Source organism: Tiliqua scincoides, chromosome 3 (assembly GCF_035046505.1).
Source record: "Tiliqua scincoides isolate rTilSci1 chromosome 3, rTilSci1.hap2, whole genome shotgun sequence".
Taxonomy (NCBI): domain Eukaryota; kingdom Metazoa; phylum Chordata; class Lepidosauria; order Squamata; family Scincidae; genus Tiliqua; species Tiliqua scincoides.
In genome coordinates, this window is record NC_089823.1 from 53,672,668 (window position 1) to 53,689,071 (window position 16,404).

Consider the following 16,404-nt stretch of genomic DNA (forward strand, 5'->3'; position numbering starts at 1 on the left):
GCTTTACTGGAAAGTCTCCAAGGAGGGAGCAGTTCTTAAATCAAGAGGAAGGGAGTTCCATAGGGTTGGTACCACTACTGAGAAGGCCCTGTTTCTTGCACTGCCCCTTGCACCTCCCTAGGCGACGGCACTTGTAAAAGGGCCTTCTCTGATGATCAGAGGGGTTAAGCTGGATTATACTGAAGTAGGCAGTCCCTCAAATACTCTAAAATAAAAACCATTTAGAAGCTTCAACTGATACTGAAAGCCATGGTTTGCTATTATCTTCCATTTGGACACTAGGGGAATGCGTTTTTCATCAACCACTCCTCATCTATGCAAAGGCCTTCACATCACGGTCAAATAACAGGAAGACAAGACATCATATACTTTTGCCAGTTGGCAATTTTATAGGGACTGTGTGGGGTTTGGGGAAGAGGATTCATTGACTGTGAAATTGGATTGCCAATGGGATAAAGAAGTGTGTTGGGCTTGAAGGGGAGAAAAGGATGAAGTAGAATGAAGTAGACTTGAAGATAAGTCTGTCTCTGTTTAGGATTGTAGCAAATTATGTAGTATTTTTGAAGACTTGAGCATCTGTTTGTTATTACAGTTACAGGGGACTATGGCCATTTCCATTCACCTTTATAATTAGTTGCTGGTTTAAAAAATAATAATTGATTTCAAAATCAAAATACAGTAAAATAATGGTTGTTGGGCAAAGAAAATCATACATCAATATGGGCTGTTAGACTTTGATCTCTTTTGTGTTGCACAAGTTAAAATGAAACTGAGTTCTCCATTAATGTAAATCTTAAAAGAACTAACTATGAATGTCTTATGCAAAAAGAAATAATCCCCCCTCCAGCATAACCTCAAGCTTCTGGCTTACTGTTTCTAGCTGTGCACCCCAGGAACAGAGACTGAAGTTGGTAGTACAAGCGAAGAACAGGAACACCGGTGCCCCAAGGAGATGGGAGCAGCTTGAAAACATGTCAGGAATTTCCTGAACAAGATTTCTGCATAAATAAATGAAATACAATAGTATCTGGAAGCAGTTCCGCTCCCCCTCCAAGCAGGAACTGGACCAAATTTGAATACAGCACTGGCTGGCGACGCTGTTAATACAGTATTTGGACCTCATGTATATGTGAATTAAAAATATTGGATACATTTATGAGACATGGGCAAGACTGAGAAGAATGACACTTCTGTAGTGAGAAATTTAATTAGTCTAAGTAGATTTGATCATACAGGTCCAGCCTATTTATACACGGATTTTTTATACACGGATTTGACTCAACAGGAATGGCCACTGCAAATGAGAAGGAATGTGCTGATCCCTGGAGAAAGGGAATTTAAAGCATCCCTTTAAAATCAGTTTAAAAAACTGAACAGTAACAACAGCCTCCTTAATGAGCGAGAGAGGGCAGCTGGCTGACAATCCATCAGTCCTTCTCTCTCCATTGGCCCCTCCCTTCCCCCCCCCGAGCACGTTTGCATTGGTGAAGGGAGGGCCTGAGTGAAGCTGTTGGAGGAGGACTGATTGATGGATTGTCTTCTTAATGACTCTTACCTTAGAGTCAAAAGGTCAGCAAGGCTGTTTTTCAATCACCACCAGAGCAAAGAAACTTTGTGTTTTAAATTGATTTGCTAAAGTGCATTTTTTGCCATCCATGTGAGTGCTTGGAACGGAACCCAAGCGAATAATTAGTCTCAACCTGTATATCCAAAACACAACAGCCTGAATGCAGAACACAGAGAACTTCATAGGGCAAATGTTGAAGATGTGTTAATGAGATCTTTATTGTAGAAGAAGATTTAACATGAATCATTGACTGGAACAAAAACACTCCAGTCTTTGAAGTTTGACTGAAGATGAATTCATTTGTTTCTCTGTCCAGCAGCCTTTTTAAAAGAACCTTTTTTATTCCCAGGGGGAAATGTACATGTAGTAAACTGGTACTAGAACCATTATCCATGAGCGAAGATCACAAAATTTCAGGATACCACAAAAGATGGTGTGGAGAATGGCATTTCATATTTGTGACAAATGGTTCCAGCCAGTGGTTCACCATGAGCTCCATTCTCTCCAGGTTTAAGGAAAAGCAGCTGACTTTGTGACCAGCAATCATGTGATTTTGGTCCCATCAGCAGAGGTGGTCAGGAACAGAATGGGACTATCAATAGAAGTAATGAGTACTTAATCATTTGCGATCTACAAATAAAAAATGAGACAGCTTTTTAGAATGAATCGACATGACCAAGTAGTTATTAGAGCAGTGTTTCTCAAACATTGAGGGAGCTTTACTCCTTTAGTAAGTCTTTGTGGAGAAGGGGCTAGGGCAGCGACGCGATCCCCAGGATCATGTTGTTAAGGAGGGGTGAGGTGGGTGCTTTCACTTACTTATATAGGCAGGGCTGCGGCAGGCTGCAGGAGTGGGAGGAGCCCTCCGCAGCCCTCCACAGCGCTCCCCGAGGCTTGGAATGTTCACTAAAAGCAGGTGCAAAGCACCTCCTGCAAAATGGAACTGATTTGTACCTGCTGTTACTGATGATTCCAAGTCTTGGGGAGTGCTGTGCAGGGCTCCCCACACCTCCTGTAGCCTGCTGCAGCCCTAGCTACTTAAAGTAAGTGAAAGCATCACCCTTGGCCCCCCCATAGAGACGCAATCCTGGGGCTCGCTTTCCTGCCTCTCCCCTTTCCCCCGCCATTTAAAGGGTTGGGGGATCCTTTACATGAACTGGGTCACAACCCACCAGTTTGAGAACCATTGTATTAATGAAAAAAAATACAGATTCACAGCCCTGCGAAATGTATTAAAAGATGAATGAAGATATAAAGTACCCCCAATGTGTACAATGTGGGAGAAAACTAAGTGGCAGTGGCTAGGAGTACTTTTGCATGATTTGGAACAATAGTCTTAATGGCTTATGATGCATTTTTTAAAAGGTTTGCTGTTAACGTTGTATTGCAAAATAGTTTTCCCCACTATGTTCTATGTGTTTGTTTGTTTACCTCTTTATCTTCACGATTAACTTCATGCTTTGGACAAGGGATCTACGCACAAAGGTTATGGCGGAATAATGTCATACAGTGCAATCCTGTGCTCCCTGACTACCAGTGCAGTGACAGCTGTGCTAGCCTAGGGTGTCATAAAGCACATTGCGACACCCAGAGAACAAGCAGTGCTGGCAGGAAGGCCTGCACTGTCCTGCTGGCGCTATATCCCAAAGGAGTACCTGACAGGTGGCGCAGGGGGGGGCAGAAGAGGAGGAGGGAGTAGGTTAAAAGGTTGGGGGACGGCAGAGGTGGAGCAAGCCAGGGGGGGGGGGTTGGATCAGCAGCAGCAGTGCATGCCATATCTTATTTTTCCTCTCAGTCTTGGAAGTCAAACATGGCACTTCTCAGACTTGAGCCAGTGATTTTGCTGGTGCGAATGTCCCCTTATCTCAAGGAGACCTTCAGCATGCTCCTTCTCAGTGCTGGATACAGCATGGACCATGCGGCCCAACTGCCCTAGCACTGGTTAGGATTGGGGTGTTAGTTTCAATGTTATTTTACTCTCTACCCTAGTCCCACTTAATTAGAGACATGTTTGCTCATGCTGCATGCATGACCTAGCTTCTGCTTTTGCTTCTTTGCTAGTTTTGCTAATCGCCTTTATAAAGTAAGTTTAGCAGTGCATGGAATTGGGCAGTTCAGACATCTCCTCCTCTCCACCTCATGCAATTAGCACAACTAACTGGGAAGGAAAGAGAAGATCCAGAACATGCATGCAGTATGGGTGTACATGTTGCCAATTGTGTAGAGCCAGTTCTGGTGGCACTAGGGGCCAGGCCACTGCCATAGGCCTTCTTGTGGTAGTCATGGTGTCTGCTTTTTTGAGTGGTGAGATTCTGCTTCTGTGGTACTAGTAATCAGATACCAAAGTGTCACTCCACATTCTGAGAAGTGGTGAAAAGTGGATGTACAAGGGATTTCTGATGCTGATTTTCATGTTTCTGATCATCTGTAAAGGAAAAGTGTACATATCAGCCCCATGGTGAAACTCTCTTACTTACTTACTTACTTACACACACACACACACACACACACACACAGAGAGAGAGAGAGAGAGAGAGAGAGAGAGATCTGCTCTGCTCTGCTCTCCTAAAGTGCAATCTCACGCTTTTGAAGAGTATGTATGCAGAGAGCCATGTGAGTGGATTTGTATATGTCAACAAGTTTTAATGTGTTTTTCTTCTTTATTTTAGAGTTGGTGAAGTGTGTAGAAAATGATGCAAGAAAGATAATAATTTTTCTCTCATGGAAACTAATGACTGTAATTCCCAGTGTCAGAGCACTAAACAAGGTATTTTCTTTCGTGCCTGTATCAGGAGGCATTATATCGCTTTATCAAATGAATAGATGTAGACCACAATCCAATGAGCCTCTAATGAGCCCACTAAAGAATGTTCACTTCCATATTTCCTTTCTTCCATTTAGTGGTTCAACTAAGGAGAAGGGCTGGTAGCTAGAGCAAAATGACAGTCTAATACATATAATTTTTTTCTTAGCAATGGGAGTATTCATAAGGTTTGAAAATGCTTTTCAATGTTCTCTGGCTATTTGGAAGCACTTGCTGTGGGCCTTGCAGAAACCAGTGGCAGAATTGTTTAGGCTTCTGCTGTCCCCTTGCAACTTATTGCTCTGCAGTTTTCCAAGTAGCCCACTCCTAATAGTTCCCAGTTCCTGACTTTCTAGTTTTTAGGTTTTGGATTTCAGGTTTTGTAGAGACACAGAAACAAATGTCTGTCTAGATAAAACCATGAAGTAAGTAATATTTCTGTGCCACGCAATTAGCAAAAACTATTATATTAGAATTAATAATAATAATAATACAGGTATTTATATACCGCCTTTCTTGGTCGTCAGATTTCTCCTCAGACTAATTCAAGGCTGTTTACATAGGCAGGCTATACTAAATCCCAATAAGGATTTTTACAATTGAAGAAGGTTCAGTCTTTCAAGAACCACAACATTTCAGATGGATCTTTTATGATCTGGTATCACATTCTGGCCTCCATTTTCCTCCCACACAGGCTAACAGGAGCCAAAGAGCAGGTGGACTAACTCGGCATAACTCGGCTAGGCTTGTCAGTTGCTTCAAGGTCTTGGTATTCACGGTGCCGGTGGCCTCGAACTGGCGACCTTCGGATGTTATCTTCAGACAAACGGAGACTGTACCCTCTAGACCAGACCTCCTGCCCTGAATTAAATGGAGATTCCCTCCCATCCTCTACTGAAGAAGAAATGCTCCTTTTCCAAGTTAATGGATTGGCTACTGGTTCATGTCAGAGTGCAATACAAAGTGCTGGCGCATTTTTATATGACTCAGGGTCCAATCCTATGCCAGGGCATAGGCCTGTGAGCTGTCCTGGCAACAGCCATCACAAATGTGCCATAAGGCATGTTGTGGTGGCCAGCAGGGGAGATGCGCCAGTGGAGAAGCCAGCACCAGTTGGTGCTGGACCTCTGTGTCAGTGAGATGGATGGCGGGAGGCTGAGTGGCGAGGAGGCAGGGAGAGAGCTAAACTGGATGAGGGGAGGGTGGCCTGGGGATGTTTCAGTTCCAGGAAGGAGTGGAGATAGCAGCAGAGGCTTAAGCTGAATCTATCCCCCCCCCTCCTGGTACCCAAAAGTCCAACATGGGTTAGGCGAATCTGCACCAACAATTTTGCTGGTGCAAATCTGAGTATACCCATAGGAACTTACATGGGGTAAGGGGACTGATGTTTCCTTACCCTGAGGAGACATCAGCTCCGTGGGACACAGTGGTGGCCGTTTTGGCACCGCTGTACTGCTGGCAGCCACCATAGGATTGGGGTCTGGAAGGAATGCCTGCTCACACATCAGCCTGCCCAGGTACAGAGGTCATTCTTGAATTTTCTCCTCCAGCTGCCCCCACTGTGTGAAGTAAGATAAGTGATTACTAAGGGGAAGCTTTCACTGTTGTGGGACCTTCCTTGTGGAATTCCTTCTTCAGGGAAATTCACCTGATGCCTCCATTTTTGCCTTTCGGGTGTCATACACAGAAATGCTTGCTGCCCTTTTAGAAACAATGGTTTTTAATGCGGTTTTGGTCTATTGTGCTTAATGTTGTTGTCCCTCTTGTTTTAACTGTTATGGTTTTGACAGTATACCACTTTCTATATTTTTGCAAAAAAGGAAAAGCAGCATTGAAATGTGTTAAATAAATAAGCTTTTTACAGTTGTAAACCATCATCTCATAAGCATTGTTCACTGTTCCATACAAAAAAAAAGTCTTCAGGTTTAGAATATTAGGGAGAATTAATCTTCAGTTGCAAGTAATGTTTGCTGCTTTGTTCTCTTAGGGCACAATCCCACTTTCTAGCTCCGACATAAGGGCGATGCAGCTCCAAGGTAAGGGAGGAGGAGGCCTCCGTGACTGCCCCCAACTGCAGGATGCAGCACACGTCCCATTGGTATAGCTATGCCAGTGCTGGAAAGTGGGTTAGGATTTGGGCCGTAGTTGTCTTTGTTGATGTTATTAGGCTCATGTTGTGACACAGGTTAAATTAAACATTTGGATTGAAATATCTTGACTTTGGGAAATCTCACGTGCCGGTGCCTCATCTGCAGGCCTTTGTAGCAATTTCTCACATTTTATTATTATAGTTATTTTAATTCAGTACCATTACCAAGGCTGAAATCTAAAGCATACTTGGATGTAACTAATATGACATAAATTAATGAGCTCCAAATAAGCTTCTAAGAGTGCAGTCCTAACCAACTTTCCAGCACTGGCATAGCTGTGCCAGTGGGGCATGTGCTGCATCCTTCAGTTGGGGGGCAGTCATGGAGGCCCGCTCAAGGTAGGGCAATGTTTGTTCCTTTACCTCAGAGTTGCATTGTCCTTATATCAGTGCTGGAAAACTGGTTAGGATTGCAGCCCAAAGCAGCAGTTTTCAACCTGTTTCACCTCACAGCACACTGATAAGGTGCTAAAATTTTCAGGGCACGCCAGTTTTTTTGACAATTGATAAGGCACACCACACTGCTGGTGGGGCATTCACATCCCCCAATGGTCCTACTAATAAATGAACCTCCCCCAAACTCCTGTGGCACACCTGCAGACCATTAGTGGCACACCAATGTGCCACAGCACACTGGTTGAAAATCACTATTCTAAAGAAACGCAACTAAGATGGGGTAAAAAGTCTAAATGCCAAAACATATATTGCATATATTACACAGTAATACTGGAAGTGACGTGCACGTGAGAACTTATCACCTAGTACCATTGAAACATGTAAAACCGGCTGTTGTGTCATTCTGTCACCTAGTGGTGGGAAGTTTCATAGTAGTACTGTTTCTCAGAAGCAGCTGATCTTGGCCTGATAATTACCGTGCTCAATAAGCATGTGAGACAAAGACTTGGGATAACTGGACCACTTTATTGAAACATTATGCAAACACCTGCAGCAGGAAACCTCATTCCAATCCCCAAGTGTTTGGACCATTTTGTCGGGGAATGGGGGATTACATTCCCCCAAGTAATCAATGGGTGTCACCAGCCTAACTGGAAACTATCCTCCATCAGAGATACAACTTATCACAGTAAACTCTGAAGCATCAAGGCAAGTGGACTGCGCTGTTTCCCACAGATCAGCAAGCCTTGTGGTTTTCTTTGCATCCAACCAGCCTCACTGAGCTGGGAAAGCAACATGTGAGCAGTCCTGGCTCACCCACTGACCTTCCTGACCTCAGGTTGGATGCCAAGCTATCAAACTCCTGCTTACCTGGCCCACACAACACTTGCCTAAAGTGGCCAAAGGATAACCAAACAAAAGAAGGTGAAACATACCTAAGCACCCCACCCCATGCCAGTCTGGGTTAGGTGAAAAAATGATCAGCCCTGGCTAATCAGGCTGACAGCAAAAAAAATTACTACACCGCTCTCATAAAGGGAGGCCTACTAATCTCAGACTGTACAAAGGGAGGGCATGTGGGAGTTGGCCAACAGAGCCAAACTGAGGGTAGGCAGCATGTTAGCCCACAGCAGGCAGCTTGTCACACCCCTGGTGTGGCCAACCAGTGGTGAACCAGGCTTTTCTCGCCTCTGCCATGCATGCGGGGGGGGGGGCGTAGGGCAAAGAGTGGTGACGTGATCATGCACCAATGGCATTCTATTACCTGGTGCTAAAATAACATGGAGGCTGGTTCTTCATCTGTGGCATGGGCAAGTCATTGCACTGAGCTAATATCTAGTGTTCACCCTATGAAGACTGGCATGCCCACCCTTGTTCCTTTTCATTTATTTTTTGTACAGCACCTAGTTCTTCCTTTACATGCTTAATAATAAAAGTCATTGACAATGATGAAACTTTGGCTCCGAATTCTTTTGTTTATCTCGCTGCACTCAATATTATCGGAAGAGAAAACTTTTCTCAGGTCTGTCCTTGATTGACTTGTAATGTGATCTATCATTGCTGCATTCCTCTGGACATTGATGCCTCCAAAGCCATTTTGCTCATGGGTTTAATTAATGCCTGCTGCAAGATATCCGAAGAGGCCGTTTCACTTCACACAAAGAACGCCACCATTTTGGAGACAAGGGACCACAGTGGAATCCAAGTCTTTGCTGGCTTGAAGCCCTGTCAGACTGCTGTGTAACTGAACCCTTCCTGTTTTCGGTGTCCCGGTTGCACCTCACAGTATCTTTTGGGAAGGGAACCTGATTTTGTTCCTTTGAAAATGAATTTCCCGTGATCTTCTGGATTGCAGCCTCGAGACCATTATAATTGCATCTCAGTAATGACAGTGGGTATGAAAGTGGATGGACACTCTCTGCAATCTGGGTCCTCAGACATAGCCGTTTGCCCAAGATCAAATGGCTACAGCACCTTTAGGGTTACAGTCTCCTTTTCCTCCTCCTTCTCTGCAGCAGTGGGCTTTTTTTCCCCATGTTGTCATGGCAACCCTATATCTGGCTGCCAGCTCTGTCGTAAGTTATTGAACTGAGACTGGCTTTTGGTTTAGCAGATAATTAGGTTCTGTCTCACCGGTTCATTTTCCTGTGGCTGGGACATGAATATGACCTACAGCTGGCCTCAATTTCAGTGTCACAGACAAAACTTTTAACCCTTCCAAGTCTCAGTCCCGCCGTAAGCCTATAGGCAGCTGCTGCTGGTCGTTTCCTAGCCTTTTTTCTACCGTCTTCGGCGCAGCGTATTTTTCGTTAATCATACAGAAGCATTTCCCGGTTCATTTATTAGACTAATCCTGATCTTGCAGGGAGACAAACCACAGTATATTCCCAGGGCAGAGTACATAAAGAGAGGGGCTGTTTCGGCACCAGACAGCAACTCTGTGACGGTGGACCTGTCAATAAGGTAGGAATGAAAAGTGCAAAATAGACATCTGTCCTTGAATCAAGATGATGATGGACCACTGCCAATAGGCAACAGCTGAGTAACCAGCCATATTGGCCCATATTCAATTCTTTTTTTCCCCGCCTTGTCTGCTTCCCGCAGGAACTGAAGAAACACTCACGGTCAACCCTATTTTTTCCAGTCATGTTTGCACACTGATCTTGCTTCATTTGCTGTAATGAGAATAAATATTGTATATTGTAGTAACCCTGGCAAAGGTAAGCTAGTCTGTCATTCCATGAAAGGATGTACTAAAGAGAATGCATTGAGAATGAAAGTAATCTGTGAAAGTAAGGTAGCTTTCACCTGACCTTCAAGACAAATAAATGTAATAAGAATGCATCTCAATTGCAGATTTCTCCAAGCAGGCAGTGAAGGAAAAAGTGCCCTCAGGAAGTGGTCCCAGTGTGGTACATACGGCAACAGTCAGTCTTGGGGTTCACTCTAATTGGCTGTCTGCGCTTGGCCAAGTCCTCTTGGTGCTGGGAGCTGTCACCACATCTAACCTCAAACAAATCCGCCACCTGGAAGCACCTAGTTTGTGTTCCACACACCAAAAGCATTAACCCTGATATTCTACAGCATGCATCTTTGTACTCAGTGATGTTTATACTGCTTGTGCTCAGTGCAGTGAACATCAGGGATAGCAATGATTTGCCACTGACCAAATTTCCTGGCTAAGCAGGAATGTTCAAATGCAGATTGCATTGTCTTAACAAAGAATTGGAAAGACTGCTAGAAAAAATCAGTGCTGTATTGTGTATTGAGATTTCTTAATCTGCAGTAATCTGCAATCCAGAACATAATGATCCCCAATGAAGTAAGAGCCCAATCCTATCCCCTGCCGTGTGGTAGCATGCAACCATGCCATGGAAACATGCACTGCAATGCTATGCTGGGGGGGGGGGGAATAGTGATCAGGAGGCCTGAGAGAGGTAAGGAAAAAGTATGTTTCCCTTACCTCTCCATAGGCTTTCTGGTGGCCTCTGGATATCCTTGGACCTACACCTGCTATATAGCCGGTGTCAATCCAAAGAGAGAGAAGAGGAAGGAACATTTGAAAAAGAGTGTATGGGATCCTAGTGCATGCTGGTGCCACTGGGATCCATCTCCTCAGTCTGCCCACCCTCCAAACCACCTGAAACTCTCCCTGCCTTTCCTCTTGCTGCCCCTGCCACCTGTGGCTTAGTGAGAATGCCACAACCCAGGGCTCAGCTTCCATATGCTGTTACAGAGTCTTTTGTGACAGCAGGGTGCTCCTCCCATTGTTGAAAATGAAGGATACAATGCTGATCCCACCCTGTTTACGGTGTGGTGAACATTTTTGTCCTGCTCCGCCATGGCGTGAGACAAAGGAGGCAATTTCTGCTCCCAGCTGGGTGCCTTGAGTGAAGGGGTATGGCTTAGTGACCATGACTGCAGCCCACCCATGCTTTCCTTCAGTATGCCTCATGTCCTTGCCAAATGGCTGTGCATTTGGAATGTCATCATGCCTGTTTTTACATGTTTTTTAATGGCTTCGATCAGCATGGGGGCTGTTCTCTGCAGCTTTGATGCTCATATCATTTGGGAGAGGACATCAACTACACTTTTGGCAGCTTGTTTGTGGAACGGGGCTTGGGGTTATTTGGGCAATTCCAATAACTTCAGGGATCTTTGGGTTGTTTATTTCTCCTTCCCCCATTTTATGTGTTCCCCCTACCCTCCTGTGTTTGAAGTACCTTTTTTCCATTTTCTTTGGCACATGGCCTTGAGAGGAGCTTCAGGTTAGGGCAGATCCTTTATGACTGGTTGGTTGGCAACCTTCAGTCTCGAAAGACTATGATATAAGCCTACATCACCTAGTATTCCCAGGTGGTCTCCCATCCAAGTATTAACCAGGCCTGACTCTGCTTAGCTTCCAAGATCAGACAAGATCAGGCATGTGCAGGGTAACTAGGGTTTTTTTTGTTTGTTTTTTAAAGTGGGTAATTGCAGGAGGTCTAGTTGAGGTTTAATATAAAATAAACAAGGGTGGGTAACAGAGTAGTGAGGAGTTTATTCATATTGTTTTAAAAATAGAAGAAATCAGGTAGATTTCTGTGGGGTGGATTCCTTGATTCGGGGATGATTTTTTCTGTTTTGTCAGTTGATTTTATAAAAATGATAAAATTAATCATAATAAATCAGTTATTTAAAAAAGAACCCAGTAAGCCAGTTTGAAGTATGATAGCCCAATCCTGAGCTGCCTGCAGCGCCCAGGCTCGGCAGCTCCATGGAGGGCTCCTGCGCCTCCCACGCTACTGCGGGAGACTCCTCAGGAAAAGGAGACATTCGTCCCCTCCCCCCAAGTAAAGGAAGCAGCCCCACAATGGGGTTACTCTCTTTAGCGGTGACCAAAAGTTCGGCGCTAAAGTAAGGGCACTCATGTAGAGCGTGCAGCCCTCCACGAGTGCCTTGGATCCTGCAGAGCTCAGTTCTGCAGATCTGCCTCTCTCCCTCTCCCCAACACGCCCCCCGCCTGCCTCCTGGCACGCCTCCCCCCTCCTGGGAACGACTCCCCCACACCCCCAGCCCTGCCCCCACCTCCCGTTCCACAGCCTGGCGGTCCGGGAGACTGCGGAGCTGCGGAACCCGAGCAACTGCCACGCACTCGCCCAGCGCCGGCCGGCACGTTTGCAACTGCAGAGCCATGTTGCGGAACTCAGGAGTGGGGTCTGAGACTGGTGTTGAAAGGCTAGAGTGCAGTCCTTTCACAGTGTGACTTCTGCTGTGACTGGGTGGTTAGAGTGCATGACTGACTGGTTTGGGATTCTGGACCTGCCTCCATCTCTTCTTTGTTGACTTGTGCAGCTTAGTGCTGAAGCTATGTAGGGTTAGAGTGGTTTTCATTGTCAATCTGCACAATATTTTTCTTAGTCTTTAGCCATGCACAAGAGACTTCATAAGTCATAAGAACAGCCCCACTGATCAGGCCATAGGCCCATCTAGTCCAGTTTCCTGTATCTCAGGGGCAAGGTTCTCAAGTACCCCTCCAAGTGTTCACTACTCCTCTTTCCACATCGTCTTCTGATAAGGTAGCCTCCACATCTGTACCTTCTGTAGCCTTAAGCACCCAAGCATTGCCTATTCTTGAACTGGACATGGCTTTCCTCTGTGAGTCAATCCCTGGAGGTTTTTATACTCTGGTTGAAACCTGCTGCTGTGTAGGATGTGTTTGGGTGGGTGGGTGGGGGGTAGTCCATTATGGTAGGTCAGTTAGGGCCAGAAGGAGAGTAAATCACATAAGAACATAAGAACATAAGAACAGCCCCACTGGATCAGGCCATAGGCCCATCTAGTCCAGCTTCCTGTATCTCACAGCGGCCCACCAAATGCCCCAGGGAGCACACCAGATAACAAGAGACCTCGTCCTGGTGCTCTCCCCTACATCTGGCATTCTGACTTAACCCATTCCTAAAATCAGGAGGTTGCGCATACACATCATGGCTTGTACCCCATAATGGATTTTTCCTCCAGAAACTTGTCCAATCCCCTTTTAAAGGCGTCTAGGCTAGACGCCAGCACCACATCCTGTGGCAAGGAGTTCCACAGACTGACCACGCGCTGAGTAAAGAAATATTTTCTTTTGTCTGTCCTAACCCGCCCAACACTCAATTTTAGTGGATGTCCCCTGGTTCTGGTATTATGTGAGAGTGTAAAGAGCATCTCCCTATCCACTCTGTCCATCCCCTGCATAATTTTGTATGTCTCAATCATGTCCCCCCTCAAGCGTCTCTTTTCTAGGCTGAAGAGGCCCAAACGCCGTAGCCTTTCCTCATAAGGAAGGTGCCCCAGCCCCGTAATCAGCTTAGTCGCTCTCACAAATTAAGGAAGATGGAGCAGTGGAAGGTGGAGTGGTGATTGCACATCCTTGCATAAAGCACTTGCAGCCTACTCTGTTTTGAAGTTGTTCAATGTATTTTTCTGATATTGCAGCAGATCTGTTACTTCCAGACTTGCAGCAGACATAGTGAGAGCTTTTAGGGCAGGGGTGTCAAACTCATTTCATACAGAGGGCCGAATAGCATTCATCATGCCTGTTGAGGGTCGGAAGTGATGTCATTAGGCAGGAAGTGATGTCATTAAACAGATCATGACCAAAAATAAATGGTTTTTCTCACTTAGGAACTCATTAGCTGCAAATGACAGAAGAGAAAACATGCAAATCTTGATTTTATTTCAAGATATGGGACAGCCCAATTTTTATGTGGACTGCCTTTTCAGCAGTAACACCTAAGCACTACTCAACAGCTGAGGGCTGGATAAAAAGCTTTCACGGGCTGCATCTGGCCCCCAGGCCTTATGTTTGACACCCCTCTTTTAGGGCTTTGTGGGACAATGAGAAGCTAATCTCCAGGCTAGGCCCCCCCCCCATGTGGTATGGTGCCAGGGTGTAAGAGTAGAGATTTTAGTGTGCACCCTGAGATAATCAAGGTCAGAGGGGAGGATCAGTACCAATTCCTAAATGATGCCTGCTCAGGGACACTGGCAAAGCCAATCTCAAATGCTTTCTGACCTGGAGAGGTGGTACAGTCCAACTTCTTCAACTTCTTGAGGTTGATGTTGATAAACTCAGGCTGTGAATTGGTGACTTAAAGTCAGGATGGAAATGCCTGATTAAGAAAGAGGAAATTATTTGGCCTTGTTAGGTTAGAAGTCTGTGCTAAAGAGGGAAGGGTTTAAGGCAGGACGCAGTGCTGATTTATTGAACTGCATGATTGGATTATTAATAAATATTACTTATTTACTGCAGTATTACTCCAAACCACTTGTCTTGCATGTTTATTGGGGGTGTAAGGGCAAGAGTTATATACTTCATATCATAACTGACCTAATATTTTATTATAGGTTTATTAAAGGATATTTAGGGGCCTACTTTTCAGCATGAGTATTGTTTCATGTTCAATTAGGGTTAGTCATAATCCCTTTTGTTTACAACTCTTTTCAATTATGGTTACAATGTTGTAGTGTAATAATGAGATACAGAAGTTTCAGTTTTGCTGATGGCATATTTTATCCTCAAACAAAACCTATTTTGTTTTCATCTAAAGTAGCTAAAAAAGCAGACAAAGCAAACCATTTCAAAGAAAAAAACAATATTGTTGATGCACAACATTATTTATGCACTTCCTGAAGAGACATCACAGATATAACTAGAGATGGGCAACTTCCTCCTGGTACGTTGGAATGACTCTGAAATAAGTCTCGCCCCCTCAAAAAAATGAGAAATAGCTCAGTTTATTTTCTGAGGCAATTTGACTATGGAACTTACCAGGGATGTGAACGTCCACCATGGCTTGACTCGACTCGAGTCGCTGAGTCACCACTCCCATGACTCAACTTGAAAAAGAGTCCTAACAGGGTCACTTTCCGACTCCCCAAGTCATAAGAACATAAGAACAGCCCCATCTAGTCCAGCTTCCTGTATCTCACAGCGGCCCACCAAATGCCCCAGGGAGCACACCAGATAACAAGAGACCTGCATCCTGGTGCCCTCCCTTGCATCTGGCATTCTGACATAGCCCATTTCTAAAATCAGGAGGATGCACATACACATCATGACTTGTAACCCGTGATGGATTTTTCCTCCAGAAATTTGTCCAATCCCCTTTTAAAGGCATCTAGGCCCAATGCCATCACCACATCCTGTGGCAAAGAGTTCCACAGATTAACTACACAGTCAGTCACCCTTTAGTGACTCAATACTACTCAAGTCGAATTGCCCCCCCCCTTTAAAAAGTCCACCATGGCTCAGCAGAAACAACAGGGATGCTGCTGGGTGTCTGTGTCTGTGTGGTTCACTTTAAACGCTCCCCTGATGACCCTGCCCATAATAATAATAATAATAATAATAATAATAATAATAATAATAATAATAATAATAATAACTTTATTTTTATCCCGACTTTCTCCCCAAAGGGACTCAAGGCGGCTTACAACATATTAAAAACATAATTTAAAAACAAATAAAAACATATTAACACATCATAAAAAACAGCAGTCAAAGTAAAAATAGGTAAAAAGAGCATAGAGCAGCAGCAAGTCATAAAAGAATCAGGCCTGTAAAAAATATTAAAAGATGTTAAAAAGATGTTAAAAGGCCGAGAACTCAGAAGGCCTGTTTAAACAGAAGGGTCTTCAGGCCTCGCCGAAAGGACTCAAGACAGGGAGCCATTCTTAAGTCAGGGGGAAGGGAGTTCCATAGCGTTGGTGCCACTACTGAGAAGGCCCTATTTCTTGCAGCCGCCCCATGTACCTCCCTAGGCAGCGGCACTTGTAAAAAGGCCTTCTCTGATGACCTAAGAGGACGAGCCGGATTGTACGGGAGCAGGCGATCTCTAAGATACCCTGGTCCAGAGCAGTATAGGGCTTTAAAGGTCAATACCAGCACCTTGATTTGGGCCTGGAAACGAATGGGCAGCCAATGCAGCCGCTGGAGAAGCGGACTGACAGAGTCGAACCGCCTACCTCCAGTAACCACACGGGCCACTGCATTCTGCACTAGTTGCAGTTTCCGAACCATCTTCAAGGGCAGCCCCACATAGAGCGCGTTACAGTAATCTAATCTCGATGTCACAGAGGCATGGATCACCGTGGCCAGGTCTGCACGATCCAAGTACGGCCGCAGCTGGCGCACCAGCCGAAGCTGAGCGAAGGCCCCCCTAGCCACAGCCACCACCTGGGAATCCAGGAGCAGCTGCGAGTCCAGGTGGACCCCTAAGCTGCGGACCTGCTCCTTCAGAGGGAGTGCAACCCCATTCAGCGCAAGCCGATAGTCCAGCACCTGCATCGAGGATTTCCGAACCAGGAGAGCCTCTGTCTTATCCGGATTTAATTTCAGCTTGTTAGCCCCCATCCAGATCCTCACTGCCTCCAGACAGCGCTCCAGACCCTCAACCGCCACCCTGGAGTCTGGAGGAAAGGAGAGATAGAGCTGGGTGTCATCGGCATATTGATGGCACCCCA

General features: G+C 45.3%; 1 long non-coding RNA gene across 3 annotated transcripts in view; it reads left to right on the forward strand.

Annotated features, from left to right (window-relative positions):
• Positions 1-16,404, forward strand: part of LOC136645417 (uncharacterized) — a 398,421-nt gene that overhangs the window by 339,782 nt on the left and 42,235 nt on the right. Inside the window, exons 5-6 of one of the 3 annotated variants that reach the window (XR_010794130.1) lie at positions 4,237-4,334; positions 5,065-6,244. The exons of the other annotated variants lie outside the window; for them this stretch is intronic. This is a non-coding gene — a long non-coding RNA (uncharacterized lncRNA). Of the gene's footprint in view, positions 1-4,236; positions 4,335-5,064; positions 6,245-16,404 lie in introns of those variants that run through there. 3 annotated transcript variants of the gene reach the window in all.